At 42.1% G+C, this 26,629-nt stretch overlaps 1 protein-coding gene and 1 pseudogene across 1 annotated transcript in view; one reads left to right on the top strand and one right to left on the bottom strand.

Annotated features, from left to right (window-relative positions):
- Positions 1-26,629, top strand: part of thsd7ba (thrombospondin, type I, domain containing 7Ba) — a 976,108-nt gene that overhangs the window by 769,495 nt on the left and 179,984 nt on the right. The gene's annotated exons all lie outside the window — the stretch shown is intronic.
- Positions 848-921, bottom strand: LOC144687008 (U6 spliceosomal RNA; annotated as a pseudogene).

A 26,629-nucleotide genomic window follows, 5' to 3' on the forward strand; every position in this document is an offset into this window, starting at 1 on the left:
TTTACAGAGGTGCCGGAGGACTGGAGAATTGCAAATATTACACCCTTGTTCAAAAAAGGGTGCAAAGTTAAGCCCAGCAAGTACAGGCCAGTGAGTTTAACTGCGGTGGTGGGGAAGCTTTTAGAAACAATATTTAGGGACAAAATGAATAGAGTCACTTAGGCAAATATAGGTTAATTAAGAAAAGTCAGCATGGATTTGTTCAGGGCAAATCATATTTAACGAGCTTGCTTGAATTATTTGATGAGGGAACAGGGGTTTGATGTGGATAATGCTGTTGATGCCATGTACGTGGACTTCCAACAGACATTTGATAAAGTGCCACACAACAGCCCTGTGGGCAATTTTAGAGCTCATGGAATAAAAGGGATAGCTACAACATGGGGGAGAATTTTCTCCCCATCGGGTGGGCCGGTCGGGAGTGGGCGTGGGCAGGTGCGGAGTCGATTGCCATCCACGATCGGCTGTGCGCCGCAATTTTACGTGGGAGGGCCAATTAAGGGCCAAATTTGAAGTTTTAGTGTGACACTCGCCCGGTAGCAGGTGGGGGGAGGAGGGAGAGAAATTTTCGCGCATGCAAAAAAGTTGCAATTGCTAAGCTCAGTTGTTAAGTTCAGTTTTGAAGTTTAAAATAAAGAAAGTTAGAAATCATTTACACATGTCCCTTCATGTGACAGCTTCACATGAGCTGGGACATGTTTATGAAATGTTTTAAAAATATTTATTAATTTAACAAACCGTTCATGAAACCTCATCCCGCCCGTGGATGAGGTTTCATGAAAAATGCGAAGGCCGCCTGAGCTCTTCGCCTGCCCGCCAACCTTAAGGTTGAAATGTTTTGAAAGTCTAAAATATGGAACGCTTCACGAATTTGTGTGTCATCCTTGCGCAGGGGCCATGCTAATCTTCTCTGTAAGGGTTGGAGGGGCAGCCCTGCCAGTTTGGTTAATTAGTTTATTAATGGCCTTAACAGGCCTTTGAGAGTTTGGTGGGGGGTGCAGCTGACTCCAGTGTGCGCCTGACGAACGAAAGATCGCAATGTCACGCGGTGATGTTGGGACGCATGCCCCCGCACGCTGAAGAGAAATTCTGCTCACAGATAGCTAGCAAGAAGCTTCAATATTTTCTATTTTGTAGTGGAGTTCCCCAGGGGTCAGTGTTAGAAAATATCTTCCATATATATATTAATGACCTAGACCTCAGTGTATGAGCACAATTTCAAATTTTGTGGATGGTGTAATACTTGGGAATATTGTGAACTATGAAGAGGATAGTGTACAACTTCAAAAGGATATAGGCATGTCTGCCCATTTCACCAACAAGTGGCAGGTGAAAGTTAATGCAGAGGGGTGTGAAGTAATTCATTTGGTAGGAAGAACATGGAGAGACAATATAAAATAAAGGGTATAATTATAAAGGGGGTGCAAGAGCAGAGGAACTTGGGTGTATACATGCATAAATCATTGAAGGTGGCAGGACAGTTTGAGAGCGTGGTTTGTAAAGCATATGGCATTCTGGGCTTTATCAAGAAGGGCATAGAGCACAAAAGCAAGGAAGTTATGTTAAACCTGTATAACACACTAGTTCAGCCTTCTCTGGAGTATTGTGTCCAGTTCTGGGCAGCACACTTTAAGGATGTAAAGGCATCAGAGAGGGTGCAAAAAAGATTCATAAGGATGGTTCCAGGGGTGAGGGACTTCAATTACGTAGAAAGATTGAAAAATGAGATAAGGTGGGACCTTTTCTCCTTGGAGAAGAGAAGGCTGAGAGGAGATTTGAAAGAGGTATTCAAAATCATGAGGGGTCAGGATAGAGTAGATAGGAATCTTTTTTAATATTCATTCATGGGATGTGGGTGCCACTGGCTAAGCCAGCATTTGTTGCTCACATGTGTACTTTTAAGTTGTACACTATCCTCCTCATAGTTCACAATGCTTCCAAGTTTTGTATCATCCACAAATTTGGAAATTGGCCCCTATACACATGTGTTCCAACATGCCACTCAGACATTGTTTTGTTATTTTTGGGGATAGCACAGAAAGTATCCTTAGGTAGTCACAAATGTATAATTGGCAATAGAATCTGGTTTGCTTTTTACTAGAACTTATTTTTAATAAGAATATGGAAATGGGCCTGCTTTCTTCTGACACTTACAAGCAAATGATAAATTTCTAATTATTGAATAGCACAAGGAAAGTCTATAACTTTTGCAGGCTCACAGGCTTCAAACGTGCATAAAATTTGGTTCTAGTGTATTTGTAAGTCTGCATCAATTTAATTTTGTGTCTAGGAATATATTTGAAGTTTCAGTATGACTGCAAATCTTTCTGTCTCATATTATATCTGTTTCTGTTACACTATCTTTGAAGCAAGATTATTATAATTACTTGCTTTTTAGGCTACCACAGTTTTAGCTCATCAATAGAGGAAGAAACTTTTTTATGGTGAACCTGATGGTGAATTATATGCTATATTGGGAAATTAAAGTTCACCAGCAATAAAATAAAGGCACACCAGCTGTTTCTGTAATTACATTTACAATAAATGATATAAAATTCAATGCCAACTTCTTTGCATTTTTGTATAATATATGGCAAATGGTTGAATTTTATTTTTCAGAATTTGTTTTCTTAACAATATCATACGCTTACTGTTCTGTGTTGTTTGGTTGCAAAACTGGTTCGATGGATATAAAAGGATAATAGAGTTGATCGCACTACCAAATTTGAAGTTATCTGGTATTGGGTAATAGGAATGATAAAATTAAAAGGTTTTAAAAATCATAATATTTTACAACCAATTTATGCATTGGCACCTGCTCCACTCTACTATTTGCTCTACATTTGGCCTAACCAGCAATTCTTAAAGGGACGGATGGAGGCCGACACCAAAAAGGTGGGATTTTTAAAAAAAAAACAAGTATTTACCTTGACGTGGGGCTGGAAGGAGCAGGAAGAGGGAATTTTACTTCCCTTGCCTCAATTTAATATGATTGACAGGCTTTCCACCCAATTGCAGTGTGAAATCGGGAGTACAATTGCTCATGTGGCGATTTCAGCTGGTCTGGCCAAGGTTGATTTAAAGTGTCAAAGTGCTTTTTTTATGAGGGGTTGGGATCTATGATTCAGATTTTGCTGTTATACTACTGGAAGAAAGAACATTAGGAGAATGAGTAAAATGACAATTCCAGGTTTTCTGATGCCTCCCTTTGTGAGAATTTTTTTCTCTCAGAGGGTTGCGAGTCTTTGGAACTCTCTTCCTCAAAAGGCGGTGGAAGCAGAGTCTTTGAATATTTTTAAGGCAGAACTAGATAGATTCTTAATTAACAAGGGGGTGAAAGGTTATCTGGGGTAGGCAGGAATGTGGGATTGAGGTTACATTCAGATCAGCCATGATCTTACCGAATTGTGGAGCAGACTCGAGGGGCTAAGTGGCCTACTCCTGCTCCTAATTTGTATGTTTGCATGTATGTATGTTTAGATATCAATGGCACACAACAACTTGAATATTGTTCCACCGAATGTGGTACACCTTTATTAAACCACTAAACAATAGTGCATACTCATGGTAATACCGGTTGCTTGGTTTCCCTGCGAGGCAGAGTCCATCTCGGTGGTCAATCTGACGACGAGCTCTCCATGCATGGCTTTGGAGCGACTGACCAAATCGCTCTAACCCACTGCAGCAAAGATGTTTCAGTGGGCTCTTTCTTTATAATTTTTTTTGCTTATGGCCCTGTGCCATTTAAGGTAAAGCCTGCTTTTAATCCATTTAATTGGTATTCAATTACATCACTGTCCATCTCCATGCTTTCTCCAGATGTCTCCTGGTTAGGCCCCCATTGAAGGCCACTCTTGAGGTGCCATAGTCAACTTGGCTCTGCTTTGTTATCTCTTAACACCGTTACCAATCTCCAAATCTGGGAGAAGGGGGCACATTTATTGTCCCTTAATGAAGCACAGTCTGTTTATCTTCCCCGGTACGAGCACTCCCACAGTTTAATTCATTTTGCAGAACTTGCTAATTCTAGCAAGGCTTTGTCTTGGCTGCATTAAACATCCTGCTTTTTGTCTTCCAGCCCACGGTGCAGTTCAATACAGTCCTTTAGATATCTTTGGGTTGAGTTCTTCTTTCACCTCCATTTCCATCTTATTACCACAAGACAGCTTCGGTGCATAGGGTTATACCACAACCTCTCTACATTTATTAATATAAAAGAAATAAAGAAACAGTTACCTGGTTAACAAGTGATTGTACATTAAAAAGGTAGATAATACGTTGGCTTACACCCTGGATGTCCTCATGGCTCTCCGGTCAAGGAAAGTAGCATTGTTTCCCAATACTCACAAGAGTGTCCTCCAAGGTCACAATGCAGGAGGCCTGGACAAAGGTGACTGAGCGGGTCTAAAAACAAAAAACTGCGGATGCTGGAAGTCCAAAATAAAAACAGAAAAACCTGGAAAAACTCAGCAGGTCTGGCAGCATCGGCGGAGAAGAGTAAAGTTGACGTTTCGAGTCCTCATGACCCTTCAACAGAACTAAGTAGAAATAGGAAAGGGGTGAAATATAAGCTGGTTTAAGGGGGGGCGGGGGGGTGGAAGAAGTGGGGGGGGGTGGTTGTTGGGACAAGCAAGCAGTGATAGGAGGAGATAACCAAAAGATGTCACAGACAAAAGAACAAAGAGGTGTTGAAGGTGGTGATATTATCTAACAAAATGTGCTAATTAACAGTGGAGAGCAGGACAAGCAAGGTAGCTCTAGTGGGGGTAGGGTGAAATAAACCTATTTCCATTATTTTTAAATGTATTCCACCCATCGTTTATTTCACCCTACTCCCACTAGAGCTACCTTGCTTGTCCTGCTCTCCATTCTTAATTAGCACATTCTTTTAGATAATATCACCACCTTCAACACCTCTTTGTTCTTCTGTCTGACATCTTTTGGTTATCTCCTCCTATCACTGCTTGCTTGTTCCAACAACCACCCCCCACTTCTTTCACCCCCCTCCCCCTACCCCAACCCCTCCCCCCCACTTAAACCAGCTTATATTTCACCCTTTCCTATTTCTACTTAGTTCCGTTGCAGGGTCATGAGGACTCGAAACATCAACTCTACTCTTCTCCGCCGATGCTGCCAGACCTGCTGAGTTTTTCCAGGTTTTTCTGTTTTTGACTGAGCGGGTCAATAGCAGTAACGTCCCCAGGACCTAGGTTCAGTGCGGGAAGAGGTTCCAAGACCTTACGAGAGAAGCAAAGATGACTACAGCTAATCACTTTGTCATTTTCTCAATAATACCTGCCAACACTTCAATTACCCCTCCCCCTTCCCAGTGCTTTCAACAATCCTTTTCTCCATCATATCCTTCCGCATTTCACAACATCTCTCTCATTCCAAACACATTCACCCTTTCCTTTGCCCTCCACACCACAAATTAACATCATTTTTCTCACATTCGAGCATTTACACAGCTAGTAACTGCCCCAGTATTCCTTCCTCACTTCACATTCCACACACTTGACTTTATATTCATCACCTTCCCATCCTCATTCCACCTTATTAACGGGGGCGGGGTGGGGGGTGGGGAGCTGGGGGAGCACCAGTTCCTGGCGGAGGGGTGTGCAGATAGTCCCAAACACTGGGGTCTTTGGGGGGGGGGGGGGGGGGGGGGGTCTTGTCCCTGGCCCAGGCTTGGTGTTTCAAATAGCTTCTCGTCACCCACACTGAGCAGCCAGAGTTGCAATCCTGAAAGACACTCTTTAAAAAAATTGTCAGGCTGAGAGTTCTGATATTTTTTAAGCTGATGTATCAGTTTCAGGTCAGTTTCACTAGTTGTTGCTGCTGCTTCTGGCCTTTGGGCAACTTCATGATTCTGATTTTTTTTGGAAAAGCCTGCCAGTAAACGACGAAGCTGCCTGAAAGCGAGAAGCAGCAGCAGCAACTGATGGTAAAAATGGTAAGTCAAATCCCTGTGATTTTACAACCAATTCAATGCTTCATTGGGGGGAGGGGGGAATGAGGGTGGAGGGTATGCAGTTAGGAGGAAGTTTGGAGGGGGGTTTTGGGGAATGATTGGAGGCTGTTTGGGGGAAGTTTAGAGGATGGTTGGAGGGGAACTTTAGGGGGTGGTTGTGTTGGGGGAGATTGGAGGGAGATTGGGGAAGTTTGGAGGAGTGTTGATGGGAGGTTGGAGGGAAAATGTTAGAGCGGTGGTTGGGGGGAGTTTGGAGGGTTGAAGAGGGATGTTGGAGGAGGTGTTAGAGGAGTGGTTGTGGGCGGGTTTTGAAGTAAGGTTGTGGGAAATTTGGGGAGGTTTGGGGGAGGTTAGAAGGTGGGTTGGAGGTGGCATTGGGGACATTAGAGGAGTACTTGGGGGAAGGGAGGGGGATTGGAGGGAGGTTGAGGGGAGTTTGGAGGGGGTGTTCAGCGGATGTTAGAGGGGGTTGGAGGGGGGTTGGAGGCAGGCTGGGGAGAGGTTGGAGGGGGTTTCAGGGGATGTTGGAGGAGGGTTGGAGGGAGGTTGGAGGGGGTTTCAGGGGATGTTAGGGGGCGGTTGGAGGGGGTTTCAGGCGATGTGAGAGGGGCGGTTGGAGGGAGGTTGGAGGGGGTTTCGGGGATGTTAGAGGGGGTTGGGGGAGATTGGAGGGGGTTTCAGGGGACATTAAGGGGCAGTTGGGGGGAGGTTGGTGGGGTTTCAGCAGATGTTAGAGGGGGTTGGGGGAGGTTGGGGGAGGTTGGAGTGGGATTTTGAGAAGGTTGAGAGGGGGTTGGGGGAGATTAGCTACAGAGTTGAATTGTTTTTGTATGTAGTGATTTCTTTGTAGCCACTTTCCTAAGATCAGTTGATTGCTCTGTGTTTATCCTTAGAGAATTAGCATTGGACTTCCAATTTCACCATTGTTACAGTCGCTCTGCCTACTGCATGCAGGAGTAATGAAAGAAAGAGAGAACCTATGTTTATACAGCACCTTTCACGATGTGCCAAATCGCTTTACAGCCAGTTAAATACTTTTGAGTTGTAATCACTGGTATAATGTAGACAATGTTATCAAATGGCAGAGCAGGCTCTGTGGGCTGAATGGCCTATTCCTGCACCTAATACATATGTTTGTATGCCATTCTGGGAAGGATGAGATGAGCTAGACTCAATGGCCTTTGTCATCCATAATTATTTTGCGAACAGAGGGTGGAATCATGGCTGGAGTTCTGTTTATTTTGTTGCGAATGGAAGTTTACTGTGAGTGGGGTTTGAGGGGTGAGATTGCCAGGACAGAAGTGTGCATAGTAGGTATTGAAAATACATTGTAGTGAGAAGCAGCAATCAGCAGAGTCTTCAGATTTGCTGATCACAAAACAGACACAGTTGTGAACCATTGAGTCGTTGTTCTCTGGCCTCTTAGAAGCTCTGTTGCACAGACACACCTGAGAGCCCAGAAGCAGCATTAGCACCAAGGCCCATCATTTCTCCCCCTGGCCCTGGGAAGCACATCTGCCATGGGCCCCCTTTCCCAATTGAGGGTCCTCCCAAGGTCAGTTGCCAGACCTGCTGAGTAGTTCCCACACTTTCTGTTTTTATTACAAATTATTTGTGTTCATCCTGTCAAGTATGAAGAAATTCTTCAGGGTCAAATTGAATTGTACCTTCGAACAATCATTTACAGCTTGAAGGTAGCTTGCAACTGTCAACTCACTTGATATTTTCATTTAATAAATGATTCTTTCTATGGTCATTTTATGTCATTTATTTATTTAATTTTATTTAACTTTTCTTACACCCCATGTCAGTCCATTCAATATCCTTAATACATGATGATGCACACAGCAGGGTGCGAAGGAGATTTATTGCTTGACTATCTAATGGAATTCAGTACTCTCCAAAGAGTATAACTCTTTTCAATTAATCTCCACAAATGAGAAAGAATTTTGCCATTGTTTAAATGAAGATTTGAAATAAATGCATATGCTGCAGTGGGCAATTGAAGTTAAAATGCTAACAGAAATATATGGTCCATCAAACAGACTGAAAATAAAATATACCTTTAAGCTCTATGTTGACAGCAACAATTGGTCCTTACCAACCCATCTGTTGTAGATGCATCTGCCCAGCACACTATTGTTAGTGGTGACCTTATGGAGTGAAAGTACTGCCTTCACACTGAAAACATCATCATGTTGTGTGGCGCTATGGGATACGTTAAGATCAGATCCAGCAGCTCAAAACTGGGCATCCATGAAGTGCTGTGCGCCATCAGCAACAGCAGAATTAAATTCAACCACAATCTGTAACCTCATGGCCTGGCGTATCCCTCACTCTACAATCATTAGGCCAAAACTTTTGAGCTCCCCGGCATCGGATTTGGGGGTACCCCAATGATGCGCTGGGGAATCCCTCTCGGAAGTGCTATCTTCCCCTGCGCAATTGCTCTTTTCTGGGAACCATCCGAAAATCAGATTTAAATCGAAAACTTCAGGTGGTTCTGCCACGGTTACACCAAACGTTACCCAGACTGACCCCCACGGGTCTTCCTCCACATCCCGACCACTCCCCATAAGGAGCCCCCCTGACATCTGATTCCCTCCCACCCCAAATTCTTACCCTCCAGCCCCCTGACCTCTGACCACCCCGCTCCACAACCTCTGATCCCCCCCCACCTCTAAATCTTACCCACTTACCTTCGACACTTACCTTCTCCCTGGCCTGTCAATTTCACTAACCCTTTAAACTTACCTGATTTATGGGAGTAAGTGCCGTTTAAAAAGGGGCGCGGCCTCCTTGAATCGGCCGTAGCTGCACTTTGCTGGGGCCTGTGAGGAGTCTTTCGATGCAGGCCCCAAGCAATTCCGATGATTGGAGGTGTCACGGGCAGGCAAGTTTACATTCATTTCTTCTAATTCCTCGGGCTGCCTCTTTCCAACGTTAGGACCATAAGATGTAGGAGCAAAAGTAGGCCATTTGGCCCATTGAGTCTGCTCCAACATTCAATGAGATCCTGGCTGGTCTAATAATCTTCAGCTCCACTATCATGCCTTTTCCACATAACCCTTGATTCCCTTACTGATTAAAAATCTGTTTACCTCAGCCTTGAATATACGTAATGACCCAGCCTCTACAGGTCTCTGCAGTAAAGAATTCCACAGATACACTACCCTCTGAGAGAAGAAATTTCTCCTCATCTCTGTTTTAAATGGGCACCCCTGTAGTCTGAGATTATGCCCTCTGGCTCCAGACTCTCCCACAAGGGGAAACAACCTCTCAGCATTCACCCTGTCAAGCCCCCTAAGAATTTTATTTGTTTCAATAAGGTCGCCTCTCATTCTTCTAAATTCCAATGAGTACAGGCCCAACCTACTCAACCTCTCCTCATAAGAAAATCCCTCCATCCCTGGGATCAACCAAGTGAACCTTCTCTGGACTGCCTCCAATGTCTGTATATCCTTCCTTACATAAGGGGACCAAAACTGCTCACAGTATTCTAGGTGTGGTCGAACTAGTGCTTTGTATAATTTTAGCAAGACTTCCCTATTTTTATACTCCATTCCTTTGAAATAAAGGCCAGCATTCCATTTGCCTTACCTATTATCTGCTGAATTTATATGCTAGCTTTTTGTGATTCATGCACAAGGACCCCCAAATCCCTCTGTGCTGCAACTTTCTTCAGTCTTTCCCCATTTAAGTAATATTCAGCTCCTCTATCCTTCCTGCCAAAGTGCATAGCTTTACATTTTCCCACATTATATTTCATCTGCCACGTTTTTTCCCCCTCACTTAACCTGTCTATATCCCTCTGTAGACTCTTTGTGTCATCCTCACCACTTTCCTTCCCATCTAATTTTGTGTCATCTGCAAACTTGGCGATAATAGATTCACTTTCCTCATTTAGTCATTAAATAAGACTTTTTCAGTCTTGGCTTCAGTTACTCTGTGCCCCGAGGTCACCGCTCCGGTGCTCCTCCCGCTGAGTCTGCTCCCTGGAGACATGGCCGCGAATCCCCGAGGTAAGCTAGATTTATACTCACCGCTCCAGTGCTCCTCCCTCCGAGTCTTCTCCCTGGAGACAAGGCCGCAAATCCCCAAGGTAAGCTAGATTTATACTCACCGCTCCTGTGCTCCTCCCTCCAAGTCTGCTCCCAGGATTTACTCACCAATCAGCTGCTTTCTCTTTAAAATCCACTTTCAGAAGAGTGTCCCTCGCAGGTCTGGTGCACTCCTGAAGGCACTGCCTCTTCGACTCTTTTTTTTAGGTTTGAGGAGGAGGGAGGGATGGAAACACCACAGCGATCTAATGTTTGCGGCTACTCTGTTCTTTGATAGTGGGTCCTCCTCGATTCCCTCCTGAGTCACGGTGTCTGTGGTGACTTCTCCCAGAATGCTTCAGTCACTTCTCACCAGCGCCCTCTGTTGGATGCTCTTCCTCCTGTTGAGCGCAAGAGTTCTTCTCCTTGATTCCCTCCTGAGTCGCAGTGTCTGTGGTGACTTCTCCCAGAATCCTTCAGTCACTTCTCACCAGCACCCTCCGTTGGAAGTTACAGTATATAATTATCAAACCAGGCGACAAAGCCCAGTGCAATGAGGAGTGTAGAACAGCATACCAGGAACAGCATTATGGGTATCTGAAATGAGGTATGTGTTGTGGGGTGTTGGTTACATCTCGGTAGGTTTGATGAAGTCTTTGTAGTCTTTAGCAGGTTAACTGTAAGACTCCATTAACTATTAGAACTATTTACAAGTATACATTAAAGGGTACAAGCTAGGAGCGTTTTCCATGCTTAGGTCTGCATGTGGCCCTGTCCAACACCACACTGACCCTGGGTGCAAGTTATTCGCTCTCTTACATCACTGTATGGGCAGTACTGTACTCATCCCACATTAACCTTATATGTGCCAGACTCTTATACTACAATACTAACCTAGTGAATATGCTAAACAGCTGAAGGAGCAAACCACCAAATCATCTGTCACATCCACCCTTGAATGGTGGTGGACAATTATATATTTAATGAGAGTTGGAAGCTCTATGAACCCAATGATGGAGGAGTCTAATAAAAGCAAAGTGCTGGAAAAACTCGACACATCTGGCAGCACCTGTGGAGAAAGAAGCAGAGTTAACGTTTTGAGTCCAATATGACTCTTTTTCAAACACTTCAGTTTGCTTGGTCGGAATGCTGCTTTTGCTTCTCATTATGTTGAACCATTTGTTTTGGTCTTTGCTTCCTGCGCTGGTGTTTTCAATGCCCTCTGGCGCCACATGTTTTGCATACAGCATTAAAAGCTGGGCAATTTCTGGGTGCATAGCAGCTTTAGATATTTCCCTTAAAGGTACATATTCATCATATCACAACAATGCTCACTTCATACCTCCATGACCCCTTTATCCCATAAATACTCACCTGGTATTCACTAGGAACAGAACTCAGGAGCCCTATAATAACATTGGGAAGTCTTTGAGATGCTCAGAAGACTGTCAAAATAAACAAACAGCCATTCAAACTCCACTTCAAAATAAAAATTCTAATCCTCTTACAAAATCATAAAACTGTCAATCAAAACAAAGCTTACAGTCCTCTTGCTGAGCTGAATCTATTAGTGGGATCTGGTGCTCAGCCAAGCACTCATAATGTGACTCTATTACACAGCCGTATCAACAAAACATCTAGAGCTGAATAGATTAAAACTTTTGAAATAGCCTGAACAGATGACTATCTGTTTCACTGCTTCAAAGGCAGATGACTGGACTGTCAATCAGAGGTTAGGCATCTGTTCAGCTATTTCAAAGGCTCAACAGATAGCTGGACTGTCAATCAATGTAAAGACCAAAGTACAGGGTCCAATTGCCACATTGAAAATCTGAATCTCCATACTGTTGCATATGTAAGAACACTTTATCAAATGGATAATGTACTCTACTGCAGTTGAACACTTTCAAAATGCTGGTCAATTTATGGTCTCTTACCTTTTAGGAACAAAGTGCTGTCATCAATCACTGCATTAAAAGCATACTTGAATTATCATACAGCACACCCTAATTATGACATGAAGTTGGCAATACCTTTTAAATTTACCCCTCAAAAAGTTTCCAACTCCAGAACAGGGCACACCATGCCTCACAACCTGGCATGAACCATTCTCCTTCAGATGCTGGCTCAGCTCCATGAGAATTGTGGGGGTTCTGAAATCACTATCACTGCAATGGAGCCTTTGTCATCATGATTGCTGAGTGTGAGATTGTGACATGTGCCCTATCATTTTGTTGTGATCCTGTTAGGGACCAGTAACATTTGTTCTAAAGTAGGTGAAATTTGCATTCCTAATTACTTACTAAGAGAATAAAGTCACAAGCTTCTACAGTTTTAACCAAACAGAAGAACTTTTACAATACAAAAGTCAGCAAAGCAAACAGCCAACTCTACCTATCTTATACTCTAACATTGAGAATTAACATGAGGTAAATATAAATTAACAGGCCAACTATGATCGTATACAAACCACAAACTGCACACCAATGGCAGATGCAACCAAGACAGGTCCCAGTAATTTTCTCAGCAACCTAACCAGACATCAGTGATCATTGTGAATCACAAAAACATTCTCAAAAACTCTGTCCTTCTCAAGAGGAATTTCAGCTCCTCTCCTTTGAGGCGCTAGTCTGACTGACAGGTGACAGGAGTTCTACTCCACCTGAGATCCATAAGTACATTCCTCACCAAAAGACACACTATTCCAGATCTCTCTCAATTCTACTCTGAAGTCCAGCCTTCTTGGTCTTCTTTTCCAGCCAAGCTGACCTACTTCTGAGACTGTGTCCTACTGTGTTGGCCAGGCTACGCTACAGCATCTAAACACTGGCACAGTCTCAGCTCCTCAGGCATGCTGCTGCTAACAACTGCTGTTCACCTCCCAGCTTTCTAGCAGACAACCATTGCAAATGGGCTTTCCTGTTCCAAAACTCCCAGCTTCACGGAGCAGACAACTGCACTCAGCTTCCCTGAGTTGACAACTGCACCTCACAGGCACTGAGCAGGCATCTCTTCAGCTTCACTGAGCTGACATTGCCCTGCACGGCAAGTTGAGAATAGCAGAGGAAGGGAATGGGGTCAGAAACTCTGGAATCGGGTCACCCTGACTCTTTACCCCCACCCGACGTGTGTCTGCCCTATTTTGGGATGGCAAAATCTAATCCATAGAATACAAAAGCAAGGAATAATGATGCACCATTATCAAACTCAACTGGAGTAATGTGTCCAATTCTGGGCAGCACACTTTACAAAAATTAATGTGAAGGCTTTAGGGAAGGCGAAGAAAAGATTTATGAGAATGGTTCCAGGGATGGGATCTTCAGTTAAGTGGATAGATTGGATAACCTGGGGTTGTTCTCCTTAGAGAAGGTTGAGAGGAGATTTACTAGAAGTGTCCAAAATCATGACAGAGTAGATAGAGAGAAACTGTTCTCATTGCCAGAAGGATCATGAACCAGATGACATTGATTTAAGATGATTGGCAAAAGAACCAAAGGCAACATGAGGAAAAATGTTTCTATGCAGCGAGTAGTTAGGACCCTGCCTGAGCGTGTATTGGAAGCATGTTTACTCAGGGTTTTCAAAAGGGAATTAGGGAAGAACCTATGGAGAAAAAAATTGCAGGGCTATGGGAGAAGGGCAGGGTAGTAGGACTAACTGTGTTGCACTTACAACTTACCCATTCAGTGATTCTATGAACAGTACTCGCACCACACGAACTGCAGCAGTTCAAGGTATTGGCTCACCACCACCTTCTTAAGGACAACTCAAGGGATTGTAAGTAAATGCTGGCTTTGACAGTGACACCCACGTCCTGTGAATGAATTAAAAAAATAAATTAAAACAATTTTTAAATTTGGTTCTGCATTTTCCGAAACTGTTATATGTATCGGTATGCACCCAAGTATATTTTGAGTTCATTCTATGATTAACAATATGTTTGAATAGAAATTTTAGGAAGCTGTTTTCCCTTTAGGTATTTTATGAGTGTCTACATTGGTGTACATAGCTCATGAAGTCACTTGTTTCCTGACTACTGTGTCTGCAAGTGGAATGTATTACCACAACTTGGTATACACAGTGTCTTTGATAAAGAACATCACAAGGTGCTTCACAGATAGGTATGAAGAAAATAAATTTTGAGTTAGGAAGAGATAGATTAGGAGAGGTGCCCTAAAATATGGTAATTTGTCATCCACATCAGCAGCCTTTGAAGCATCATAACTATGCTCATCTGAAACAACAGCTTCAATTTTGTCATACTTTTAACATAATATAACATTCCAGTGTTTTACAGAGGTGAAAATTACCAGGCATCAAAAAGTGGTGAGAGAATGATTTAGGGTGATCAAAGAGATTTTGAAGAGGCTTTTGAAAGATGAGAGAAGTAGCAGAGCAACAAAATTGATAACTGCATCTACAGTTAACCATGCTTCAACATTTGTGTTGTCTGCAAAAGCTGACATATGTCACCATAATCAGGTCCAAATCATTCCAAGTATGTATATTCAGGAGAATAATGGTCCTAATAATGACCCCTGAGAGATTATATTCCTTAAGTCCTAGAAACATGAATTAGCCAGCACTGTCCATTTTCTCTCCTTTATGCAACTGCCTAGGTTTTATCACAAGAGTTAGCACAACCAGAATGCTGATCTGTTTCTTTAGGCGATTGAAGAGCAGAATTCTATACTGTTAAAAGCAATTCATTTTAGGCCACACTAGATAGAGGCCAGAATTTTTCACTCGGCGGTGTGTGTGTGCACGCCCGACATGCTCGAGTGCAAAATAGCGCGCGATGACGTCAGGTGAGTGTCCCGACGTCATTGTGTCATCGTGTGATATTTTGGTCGGTGGGCACGTGTGAGAGTCGGCAGAATGCCTGCCGACAATTAAGAGGGCTATTAAGCCTATTAATGGTGCAATTAACTGCGGCTTTTCGCTGTCCATCCAACATTACAGTTGGCGGGCAGGCGAATCGGTCAGGCGGCCTTTGCATTTTTCAGGAAGCCTCATCCAAGGGCGGGATGAGGTTTCTGAGATTAATTTTTAAAAATATAAAAATGTTTGGACACACATTTCAGCATCCATATGTTTAGGTGATTCATTCTGATGCGGAGCATTTTTATCCGGATTTTAATGTCTCTTTTTATTGAATTTAAATTCTTCAGCTCCCTGAGGCAGCTCTCTGCCTTCAGGGGGCTTTCATTCCACACTCCCCCGCGCCCACGCTGACTTCAGCGCTCACCCTCCTCCCGCCCCCATCCCGGGAGCGCTGAGCTTTTCAGTGCGCCTTTCATTCTGGCTGGCTGTTAATTGGCCAGCCAGAGTGAAATCATGGTTGGGGGCCGATCGTGGGCAGCACTGCTCCCGGGCCTGTCGATCGTGGCTGTCCGCCAACCCGAAAATCCTGCCCTTAGAGTTACTTATGCTACATTCCCATCACTGGTTGACTGTCAGAGCCGTCTTTAGAGATGTTGCACTTAACTTAATTCTAGTTGTCACTGCACTTCGACCTAATGAGACAGGATCTATGAGAACACTGACTGTGTATTGGATAATTAGGTGCTTAAAAGTGCAAATTCTGTCACTTGCAAGTTTTTTTTATAGAAAACTTGCCAGTCTTCTTTTTTCCAAACTTGAATCAAATTTGTACAATACAATTATTTTCAGATTATTTTTCTTACCTGAAATTTTTTGTATCAAATGTATCAGTTACTTAAGGATTTACAGAGGAGTTGAAAGCAACACCGGGTGCACTCCAAGGGTGAAAAATATTTCGTACCTCTGTTATGAAAGGGCAGGTGATAATTGCTGGGCTGACCAAATCCCAAAGGGTAACAGGCTATGTTGAATCTGTAATGAGGCAGGTTTAATAAATGATCTCCGAGCAAAAGGTACCCGAGGGCCAGAATCTTCGGGTCGGCGAGCGGGGGCGGGGCCCACTCGCCGACGCATAAAATGACACACGATGGCATCGGGCATGTTTCCCGGTGTCACCGCGCGTCATTCAGATCTTGAGTTCGACGGGCGTACACTGGAGTTGGCTGCGCCCGCGCTGAACTATCAAAGGCCTGATAAAACCATTTAAATATCAATTAAACAAATAAACTGAGCTACCCACCCAACGTTAAGGTAGGCGGGCTGGCGAAGAGCCCAAGTGGCCTTCCCCTTTATCATGAAACCTCATCCATGGGCGGGATGAGGTTTCAAGAAGATTTTTAGAGTTTAATAAAAATTTTTAATAAAATTCATTGACATGTCCCAGCTCATGTGACACTGTCACATGAGGGGACATATCTTAAAATTTTTTTTTTCTTTATTAAAATTTTCAATTATCAAATTATGGAGCACGGAGCTGCCTCAGGGAGAATTCTGCACTCTCTCGCGCGCATGCGCGAAACAGTGCAGGACCCGACTCAGCCCACTCCCCCTGCCCACACAGGGACCGCACAGCGCTTCCGGGCGCACGTCGCGCTGGGTGGGCCTTAATTGGCCCGCCCACGTAAAATGGTGGCGCACAGCCGATCACAGGCGGTGATCAGCCACGCACTTGCCCGCACCCGCTCCCGTCCAACCTCCCCGACGGGGAGAAAATTCTCCCTTCAGAAGCAGTGACCATAATATTGTAGAATTTAGCATTCGGTTTGAGAGTGAGAAACTTGGGTCAGAAACAGCTGTACTAAACTTAAATAACAGTAATTTCAAAGGAATGAGGGCAGAGTTGGCTAGAGTGGACTGGGAAAGGATTTTAGCAGAAAAAACAGTTGATGAACAATGGCAGATGTTTAAGAAAATAGTTCATGACTCACAACAAAGATATATTCCGGTGAAGAAGAAGGATTCAAGGTAGGGGAGAAACCAACCATGGTTAACCAAGGAAGTTAAGAATAGTATCAAATTAAAAGAAAAGACATACAATGTGGCAAAGATTAGTGGTAAACCAGAGGATTGAGAAAGTTTTAAAAACCAACAAAAGATAACCAAAAAAAATTAAGAGGAAGAAAATAAACTTTGAGGGTAAACTAGCAAGTAATATAAAAATGGACAGTATAAGAGCTTCTTTAGATATATAAAAAGGAAGAGAGAGACCAATGTGAACATAGGCCCCTTACAGAATGAGGCTGGGGAAATAATAATGGGGAACCAGGAAATGGGGAGTGGAGTTGAATAAATACTTTGCTTCAGTCTTCATGGTAGAAGAAACTAATAGAATTCCGACACTAAATAATCACGGGGCAAAAGAGGGGGAGGAAATAAATACAATAACTGTCACTAGAGAAAAAGTACTAAGGATAATTATGGGGCTAAAGGCCAATAAGTCCTCTGGACCTGATGGTTGCACCCTGCAATATTAAAGGAAGTAGCTACAGAGATAGTGGATGCACTGGTAGTAATCTTCCAAAAATCCTTATATTCTGGAATAGTCCTAGAGTTTTGGAAATCTGCCAATGTAACACCCTTATTCAAAAAGGGAGCCAAAGAATAGGTAACTTCTGGCCATTTAGTTTAACATCTGTCATTGGGAAAATGTTAGAGTCTATTACAAAGGATGTAATGGCAGAGTATTTAGAATTACATAATCTAATCAAGCAGAGTCAGTATGGCTTCATGAAGGGGAAGTCATGCAGATGGAATATAATGTGATAAATGTGAGGTTATGCACTTTGGCATGGAGAATAGAGGAGCTGAATGTTATATAAATGGAGAAAGACTGCAGAAGGCTGCAGCACAGAGGGATTTAGGAGTCCTTGTGCATGAATCCCAAAAAAGCTAACGTACAAGTTCAACAGGCAATAGGGAAGGCAAATGGAATGTTGGTCTTTATTTCAAAAGGAATGGAGTATAAAAATAGGGAAGTCTTGCTAAAACTATATAAGGCACTAGTTAGGCCACACCTAGAATACTGTGAACAGTTTTGGTCCCTTTATCTAAGGAAAGATATACTGGCGTTGGAGGCAGTCCAGAGAAGATTCACTAGGTTGATTCCAGGTATGGAGGGATATTCTTATGAGGAGAGATTGAGTAGGTTGGGCCTGTGCTCATTGGAGCTTAGAAGAATGAGAGGCAACCATATTGAAACATATAAGATTCTTAGGGGGTTTCACAGGGTAGATGCTGAGAGGTTATTCACCCTGTGGGAGAGTCTAGGACTAGAGGGCAAAATCTCAGGGTAAGGGGGCGCCCATTTAAAATAGAGATGAGGAGAAATTTATTTTCTCAAAGGGTAGTTAATCCATGAAATTCTTTACCGCAGAGGACTGAGTCATTAAGTATATTCAAGGCAGAGATGGAGACAGGTTTTTAATCAGTAAAGGAATTAAGGTTTATGGGGGAAAGGCAGGAAAGTGGTTTTGAGGATCATCAGATCAGCCATGATTTCATTGAAGGCTGGAGCAGACTCGATGGGCCAAATGACCTACTTCTGCTCCTACGACAGCACCTTCCAAACCTGCGACCAATACCATCTAGGACAATGGCAGCAGATAGATGGGAACACCACCACTTGGAAGTTCCCCTCCAAGTCACTCACCATTCTGACTTGGAAATATATTACTGTTCCTTCACTGTCGCTGGGTCAAAATCCTGAAACTCCCCTCCTAACAGTGTTTTGGGTGTACCCACATGGTCTGCAGCGGTTCAAGAAGGCAACTCACCACCACCTTCTCAAGGGCAATTAGGGATGAGCAATTAAATGCTGGCCCAGCCAGCGAAGCCCACAGCCCGTGAATGAATAAAAGAAAATTTTATGGTCAAGCTATCACAACGATTTGCAATTTGTATTTATTATAAGAACATATTTTTACTGACATCTGAAGTAAAGACTCCACTCCCAATTTTGGAGATTTTAAAGATTAAATTAAAACATTTATTAACAAAAGAAAAGAAATTCAAACACATAAAATTATAGTTACACAGTTAAATTTAGTCTTACAACGTTTCCCAAAAGATTTCTATTTAGCTAGACTCACAAATAAACATGCTTTTCCAGGCAACAGTCCCTATAGATTCTTAATCTATTAAAAATCCAGTAATATTACTGCAAGACACCCACTGTTGCTATAGTGGAGGTACTTCACAGGCTTCTCTCTCCCTCTCACTCAGCAATGGAAATCCAAAGCTTGTAACAAAACCTTGCTTTCTGGAACAAGAAAAACACTTCTCTGGGGTGACGAGAGGCTGCTTACTTCACAGGTCTGTCCTCGCACAGCACACTCTTCCAGATATCACATGGCCACCAGTCTCTTTCAATCTTTACTTAAATATGTTTTTTCTCTTTCATCTTTAAAACTATTGTTCTTAACTTTCTTTGGAAGTTACTTTTCCCAAATTGTAAAACTCTTTCATGTTGTCTTTATGGCCACTACTTTCGGGAAAAAACAACTTAATGACTTTACTTTATTCATTTATGATCTTTGCCAGTTATAAAACTTCCTTTTATTTCCCTTTGAAATTCAACGGCTAAAAACTCAACTCCTTATTTATCTTCTATTACAAATTCCTATTTATGTTATTTTTTTTGTATCCCATCTTAGCCTGTTCATCTCCACTTCAAAATACTCGCTTTTACACTTTAATGATTTAAACCTTGAAGTCTGACTCTCCAATTTAATAAAATTAGTCACACACACACAAACATCCACACAGCCCCCACAAGCCTGCTTCACAGTATCCCACAGTAATATTAGAAAAAATGATACCTTTCTTTACACCTCAAAGTGAAATAGTTGTGAGCTAACTATGAAGTTTTTTTTTACTGTTTGCTACCACGTATGTTAAGGGGGCTGGTTAGCTTAGTTGGCTAGGTGGCTAGTACCTGGTTCAGAATAACACCAGCAGTGCAGGTATGATTCCTGTTATGGCTGAGGTAGACATGGGAGCTGGCCCATTGCCCTGCCGCTGAGAGTGAAAGGCAAACCACCACTGACACTAAAAAACTGCCAAGTAACTGGTTTAGGATGCATCAGCAGACAATGAGCCGAGGACCTGCCTTCAAGCAGAGCACACCTTTAGAGGAATGGAATTATATATGTTACATTGCAGATAAAAATCTGGACATATCAGCTAATTAAGTACATGCCGGCTGTTAAGTGTATTGATGGTTAACACTGGTGGCAACTAAACTGCTGATGCCATGAAATAAGCTACTTTATTTCTGATAACTATTTGAAGTCTTAATGTAGGTTATTGAGAATGTGAATATTACAAATATAGAACATAGGATCAAGTTTTGTTAGCTAATATTCTGTTTCGCAGAATACAATTGTATGGAAAACAGACATGAATCTATGGGGTTAGTAATAATGCCGGGCAGGGATTGGGCAGGTGATTGGACAGTGCTGGTTAGTAAATGTTTCCAGGATTTAAGCAATATAAATTCCCAGATGTCAGTGTTGGGACAATTATTAGCACCAACAGCATAGGTTTGACTTCTGTTCCAGCTGAGGTAGACTTTGGACTTGGCTCTAGTATAGTCAACAGCAGGACTGTACCAAGTTTTGTTGCCAGGCTGTGTTTAATTACTGTAGTGTGGGCAAAAAGGACAGGTGGTACAGTGGACAGAAGTCACAACCACAGAATTTGACAAGAAGTTGTAGCAGGACCTGTCATAGTAAATACAGGTTAAAAAATTTAAACAAAAAATGAAGTCAGATAAATTTGATCAGAATCCTTTTTATAAAAATTCATAAATTTATACAAATTTTTAAATGTCAAATTTGTTGAAAGTTATATATTAAAACATTTAAAATGTTATATACATTTGAACATTTAAAACATCTAATAAATCATTTAAAAATTGTCATACCTCTTGGTCATAAGTCTTAAGCATTTATGTATTTAAGCATTATAAAAGTGATCAATCTTGTTTAAAAAGCAATATGTATATAAGCATTATAAAAGTGATCAATCTAGTTTAAAAAGCCATAGGTATTTAAACATGATAAGAATGATAAATCTTGTATAAAAAGTCATATACAGTAGCATTTGAAAAGTCTGATAAATCATCAGACAAACCTTCTTAAAAAGTCTTCTAAAAAGTCTGATAAATTTCAGAAGAGTTGAAACTGTCATGTTTTGGAAGTTGAAATCACCCTCTGGTACTGGTGTCCTCATTAAATATTTGCAAACTGCCTCTGAAGGCTCTCTGTTCCTGCTGGACCCAAACCCAAGGGCCCAAACACTCCTTTCAAGTGAAGCAGCATTTCACTTGCACTTCCCTCAATTTAGTCTACTGCATTCGCTGCTCCCAATGCGGTTTCCTCTACATTGGAAAGACCAAACGCAGACTGGGTTACTGCTTTGCGGAACACCTTCGGTCTGTCCGCAAGCATGACCCAGATCTCCATGTCTCTTGCCATTTTAACACTCCACCCTGCTCTCATGCCCACACATCCGTTCTTGGCCTGCTGCATTGTTCCAGTGTAGCTCAACGCAAACTGGAGGAACAGCACCTCATCTTCCGACTAGGCACTTTACAGCCTTCCGGACTGAATATTGAGTTCAACAATTTTAGATCATGAACTCTATCCTCCATCCCCACCCCCTTCCCGATCCCCCTTTTTTCCAATAATTTATATAGATTTTTCTTTTCCCACCCATTTCCATTATTTTTAAATGTATTTCCATCCATTGTTTTATCTTTGCCTTTTAGCCTATTTTGATCCCTTACCCCCACCCCACCCCCAGTTGGGCTATCTATACCTTTATTATCACATTCCTTAGATAATATCACCAGCTTCAACACCTCTTTGTCCTTTTGTCTATGACATCTTTTGGTTATCTCCACCTATCACTGGCCCTCTATCCAGCTCTACTTGTCCCACCCCCCCTTAAACCAGCTTATATTTCACCTCTTTTCTATTTTTCCTTAGTTCTGTTGAAGAGTCATACGGACTTGAAACGTTAACTGTGCTCCTCTGCACAGATGCTGTCAGACCTGCTGAGTTTTTCCAGGTATTTTTGTTTTTGTTTGGAAATCTTGCTTTCTTTTTCTCTTTCTCCTTGATGTTCACTCACACACTCAATATAGCAGCCTGGTAGTGCTTGGCACTGCCACTCATCTGCCACTGCTTATCCTTGCCACTCAATGCTGACCTTTATTCATCTTCTCTTTTTTTTAGGTCTATCGGACAGATATTTCAGCACAACGGAAGGGGAGAAGCCTCCTAAAAATGCACTATTGCTCATTCTTACATTTCAAAGAAGCCTCAGAGAAATTGGCATGCCTTTGAAGGCAGATAGTGAATTAGAAGGTTACATGGATGTTGTAGTATTAGGGCATTCAGGATTGAAAGGGTTAATGTGTGGGACTGGAGAAACAGTATCGCTCACATGATAATGTAAGAGAGAGACACGTGACTAAGAGTCGAGAAGGAGAAAGCTCATGGCTTAGACTGAGTAACACCTGTAGTCTTGTCTGTCTGCATATCTTTATGTTCATCCAATAAATCAGTTATTATTCAGACATATCTATGTCGCTACAATCATTCCTTAGCCAGTCATAACCAACATACAACATGCGCTCAGAGCTGGGATCTTACAACTGAGGTATATCACTGAATGCAGGTGAACAGGAGCATGTGCAGGTTGAAAGGATGGCCCATAAAGCAGCTCAGAGGAAGGCCAGCTCACATTCCAGACCTGTTGATGAGGACAACGATGCAGACTTTAGGGACGCAGCATTTACAAATAAGAATCACTCCTTGGCCAGAAATCTCTCTATGCGTTGGACTGCTTGAGCTTCCATATCATATTGGAGAGTGTGGAGGAGTCTATTAGAAACTTGTGCATTTGATGTTGGTGCTTGGCATTGCCACTTTGCAATCGACCACAGAGTGTGTGGTCATCTTAGTTGATGCTGCAGCTGAGCCATACCCTGCAGGGGTCTGTGTCACCAATTGTAGCAACTCGTAGGGCAGAATTTTACGACAGCGGGATTTTACGTTCCCGTTGTCATCAATGGGATTTATAATGGCTCACTGCATTTTACGGCCCCGGCCCCACCGAAACGGGGCCATAAAATTCTGCTCATGCCAGGGCAATGCAGGTGCAGTCTTTGAAGTTCAGTTTAGAGTCAAGCAGTACACCAGATTATGCACAATGGGTTCAGCCTGAGTCAGCAGCTAGAGAGACAGGTACACTTTGTTTGTACCAGGACCAAAGCAGGATAACTTAAGTGCTGCTGATAAGCTGAAGAAAGTACTTGTCTTTCATGACTCAATTCATCCTGGCTTCCTATGGACAGGCTTTATTTTATTCAGACATTTAGTGTATCTAATAATGCTGTACCTTGAGCCACTAATATCCTTGGACCTGTCTTGCTCTTATGAGAGCACTGTTTTATGAACGTAGAAGACTTCTATCAGCACGGAACAATATTTATCAATGCCTATCATTATGAGCTATTCCCAAAGTCAGTTGTTTTCAGCTAAATTGTAAGTAAATATTAGTATGGGTGCTTGACTTATGTTCAGGTTTAGTTTAACATCAGAGCAGCTGAAGGAATTTATGTGCATCTTTGCTGAAGGTGGAAGTTCAAGACAATTTTCTATTGTTTCTACTATAAATTTTACAAACTCAGAATGAGAAACTGTGGTCTGTAAAAAAAAAAGTTAAATGGCCTTTATCTTAATCTGGTCTGTTGCCGGAGGTCACCGGTAACGGTTATTGGTTTAGTACAAAGGGGAGAAGAGTCAATTCTCTCTTAACTCTAAATTCGCTTTATTCACGTTGTTAGATCATATAAATAGAGCTTATACGTCTGGTTAGATATAGACATGCAGTTTGCACCAGGTTATACAGTCTTATACCCAAACGAGGATCTAAACGCACACCCACTAGGTTTCTCTGACACTCCCTGAGTGGTCACAGAATATAAAAGCTAATACCCGAAAAGGAGAGCTGACGCTGGCCAGGCGTTCCGTTCTCTCTCTCTTTCGACGTCGTCTCTGCGTTGCTGACGTAAGTTCTTCCACTTCCGCGATGGTTGTTCTCCTGAGTCTTCACTGGCACCATGCCCGAGATTCTCCACTCTTATACTGAATCTTATCTCTTCAAGCTATGCTGTCTCTCTCCTGTTGATTTAGGCTTGCTTGCCTAGTCTGTGGCATCTTCCCATTGACTCTGTTCCAAGGACATAGGTAGCATTACCTCATTACTCCTTTTCTAAATAAGGACTTGTGTCTTGTCACATTTCCATTGTTCTTCACGAAACTCAGCTACTTCAAACCAGTTCCAGCCAGCTCAGGCCAGTGACTGAACTCAGGTTACTTCAGGTCAAAAGTTGCTTTTGCCTGTGTCAGCAGTTCGGCTGCAGCCCCTGGCCAACAGGTCTTTAATGTGAAATGAAAATGGATCTCTGACTATAGTTAAAGGTAAAAACTAAAAGCAGGTATTTGGCTTTGTGAAATACTAATAGGACAGTATGTGGAAAGAATTCCTGCAGCCAATAAATGATTGCTTCAATGTATAAATGTAACAGTTTCAGAATGGATTTGTGGTTTAAAGCATTGCAGTTGCACTGTGGTGTGAGTTGTGGCATCATAAATTAATTGAAAATTAAAATATTTAGTAAACAGCGAGGAGGACAGTAAAATATTTCAAGAAGACATATGACTTAGCAGAATGGGCAGATAAGACTTATTGTGGTTCATGGTGATATAACAGTTTGGGTGAGCAAAGAATACACTTAATGCAAAGATGTTGAAGCATGTTAAAAAACAGAGAAAATGAAATGGGGTTAGTACATGGAAGACACAGAATATATTTTCTGCATATGGATATTCTGACCAGCATCTGTATTCATAATCCACTCTGGTTATTAAAATAATATTGGTTATTAAAATAATAGTATACACATGTACTGTTTGATTTTGTGTGGATTGAAACCTAGGTTGGCATTGTTAGAGAATGGAAAATCTTTCTATTCTTCCCCATGTTCATTGTAAGTGTAGATATAAGGTCATTAAAAAGGGCAATAGCATTTTAAGTTTTTGAAATAAGGGCTCAAAAGACAAGAATGAAACAATAATTATACAATTGTACAAGACATTGTTGAAGCTACCATTGGAGTGCTGTGTGCAATTTTGGGAAATTCCCTATTGAAAGAACATTGAAGTTATCGAGGCTGTACAATAAAGTTTCAACAGGATTATACCAGAAACTTTATTTATGAGGAGAAGTTTTAGATCTTAGGACTAATTCCACTGGAGCAAGAGAAGGCAGGAGGAGATTTAATGGATGTTTTGTTAGAGTCAATAAAGAAAATATATTTCCTTTGTTTGCAGAGACAATAACAAGGGATCATCAATTTATAACCTCATCAATAAGAAAGAGAAAGAAGAACTTGAATCAAACACCTTTCATAGCTTTATGACATCCCAATGCACTTTATTGCCAACAAAGTACTTTTGAAGTGTAGGCACACTTGTTATGTAAGAGCTTGTAAAGGAAAGTTGACATAAATTTCTTTATGTGGAGGGTTGTTGGAGCATGACATGCTTTGTCAGTGGAGGTGGAGAGCATTGTATCTGCTAGGTGAAAATTAAATAAGAGGAGGCATAGAGCTGTTTGGAGGGAGCAAGACAGTGGGGTGAGTGCTTTACCAAAAAGCTGGTGCAGACATTGTGTGCTGAATAGCCGCCTTTTGTGCTGTAAACTTTTATGTTCTTCTCTGTACTGTTCTCAGGCTTAAATGTGCTGGTGACCTAAACTACAGTAATACGCTCCAGGTGTGATCTGACTAAAACATCGCTTCATTTCAGCAAGATGTCATTTGACTTTTTCTCTACTGATTTAGCCATAGTTTGGTATTCTATCTAAGAGTAGATTGTATTGTGAAAAGGAAACATTTTCCATTCTCTAACAACATCAACTAGATTTCAATACACACAAAATCTAACAGCACATGTGTATGTTATTGTTTTAATGACCAATGCTATTTTAATAACCAGAGCAGATCTTGAATAGAGACGCTGGTCAGAATATCCATATGCAGAAAATATACTCTGTGTCTTACATGTACCAGCCTCACTACATTTTCTATTCACCCCTGGAAAATCTATTCGCATTCATTTAGAACTACATTTTCAAAATCCCAACTACTTTGGCCTCCATTTGCTACAACATTTCTGCAGCTACTAATTTGCTCAACCACATCCTTACCTCCACCTTTGAAGTCCTAGTCAGCAATAAAACTATTAATCTCTCTCACCCTGGATATTTCCCCTGGTACAGCCCTCATCCCTGATCCCTTAAGTCCATTGGATGCAGACTTGAAAAGATTTGGTGGACAACTGGTTTAGCCATTCACTGCCAGAAGTAATTGAAGGTACAGCCTTCCCTACTGCCTATCAGGGGTCACGTGATTGTTCTTGGAAACTCCAACCAATGAGCCCTAAGTGTGGGTAACCCGGAGATGTGTGGCTTTCTAGTTGAGGGCCTGGTTCAAGAATGTAGCTTCGGAAAAGCTCTCTGTAATAAGGTTATCTGTTTCAAGTAGAAACCTGTCTGGTGCGTCAAGTCATTACATTTGGCAATGAGAGTAAAATATCTCCAATGCTGCACCTCGCCATGTGAATGTTAGTACATCACCAGTCATGCCACTCTTCAGCAGAAT

The sequence above is a fragment of the Cetorhinus maximus genome, chromosome 11 (genome assembly GCF_964194155.1).
Source record: "Cetorhinus maximus chromosome 11, sCetMax3.hap1.1, whole genome shotgun sequence".
NCBI classification, from domain to species: domain Eukaryota; kingdom Metazoa; phylum Chordata; class Chondrichthyes; order Lamniformes; family Cetorhinidae; genus Cetorhinus; species Cetorhinus maximus.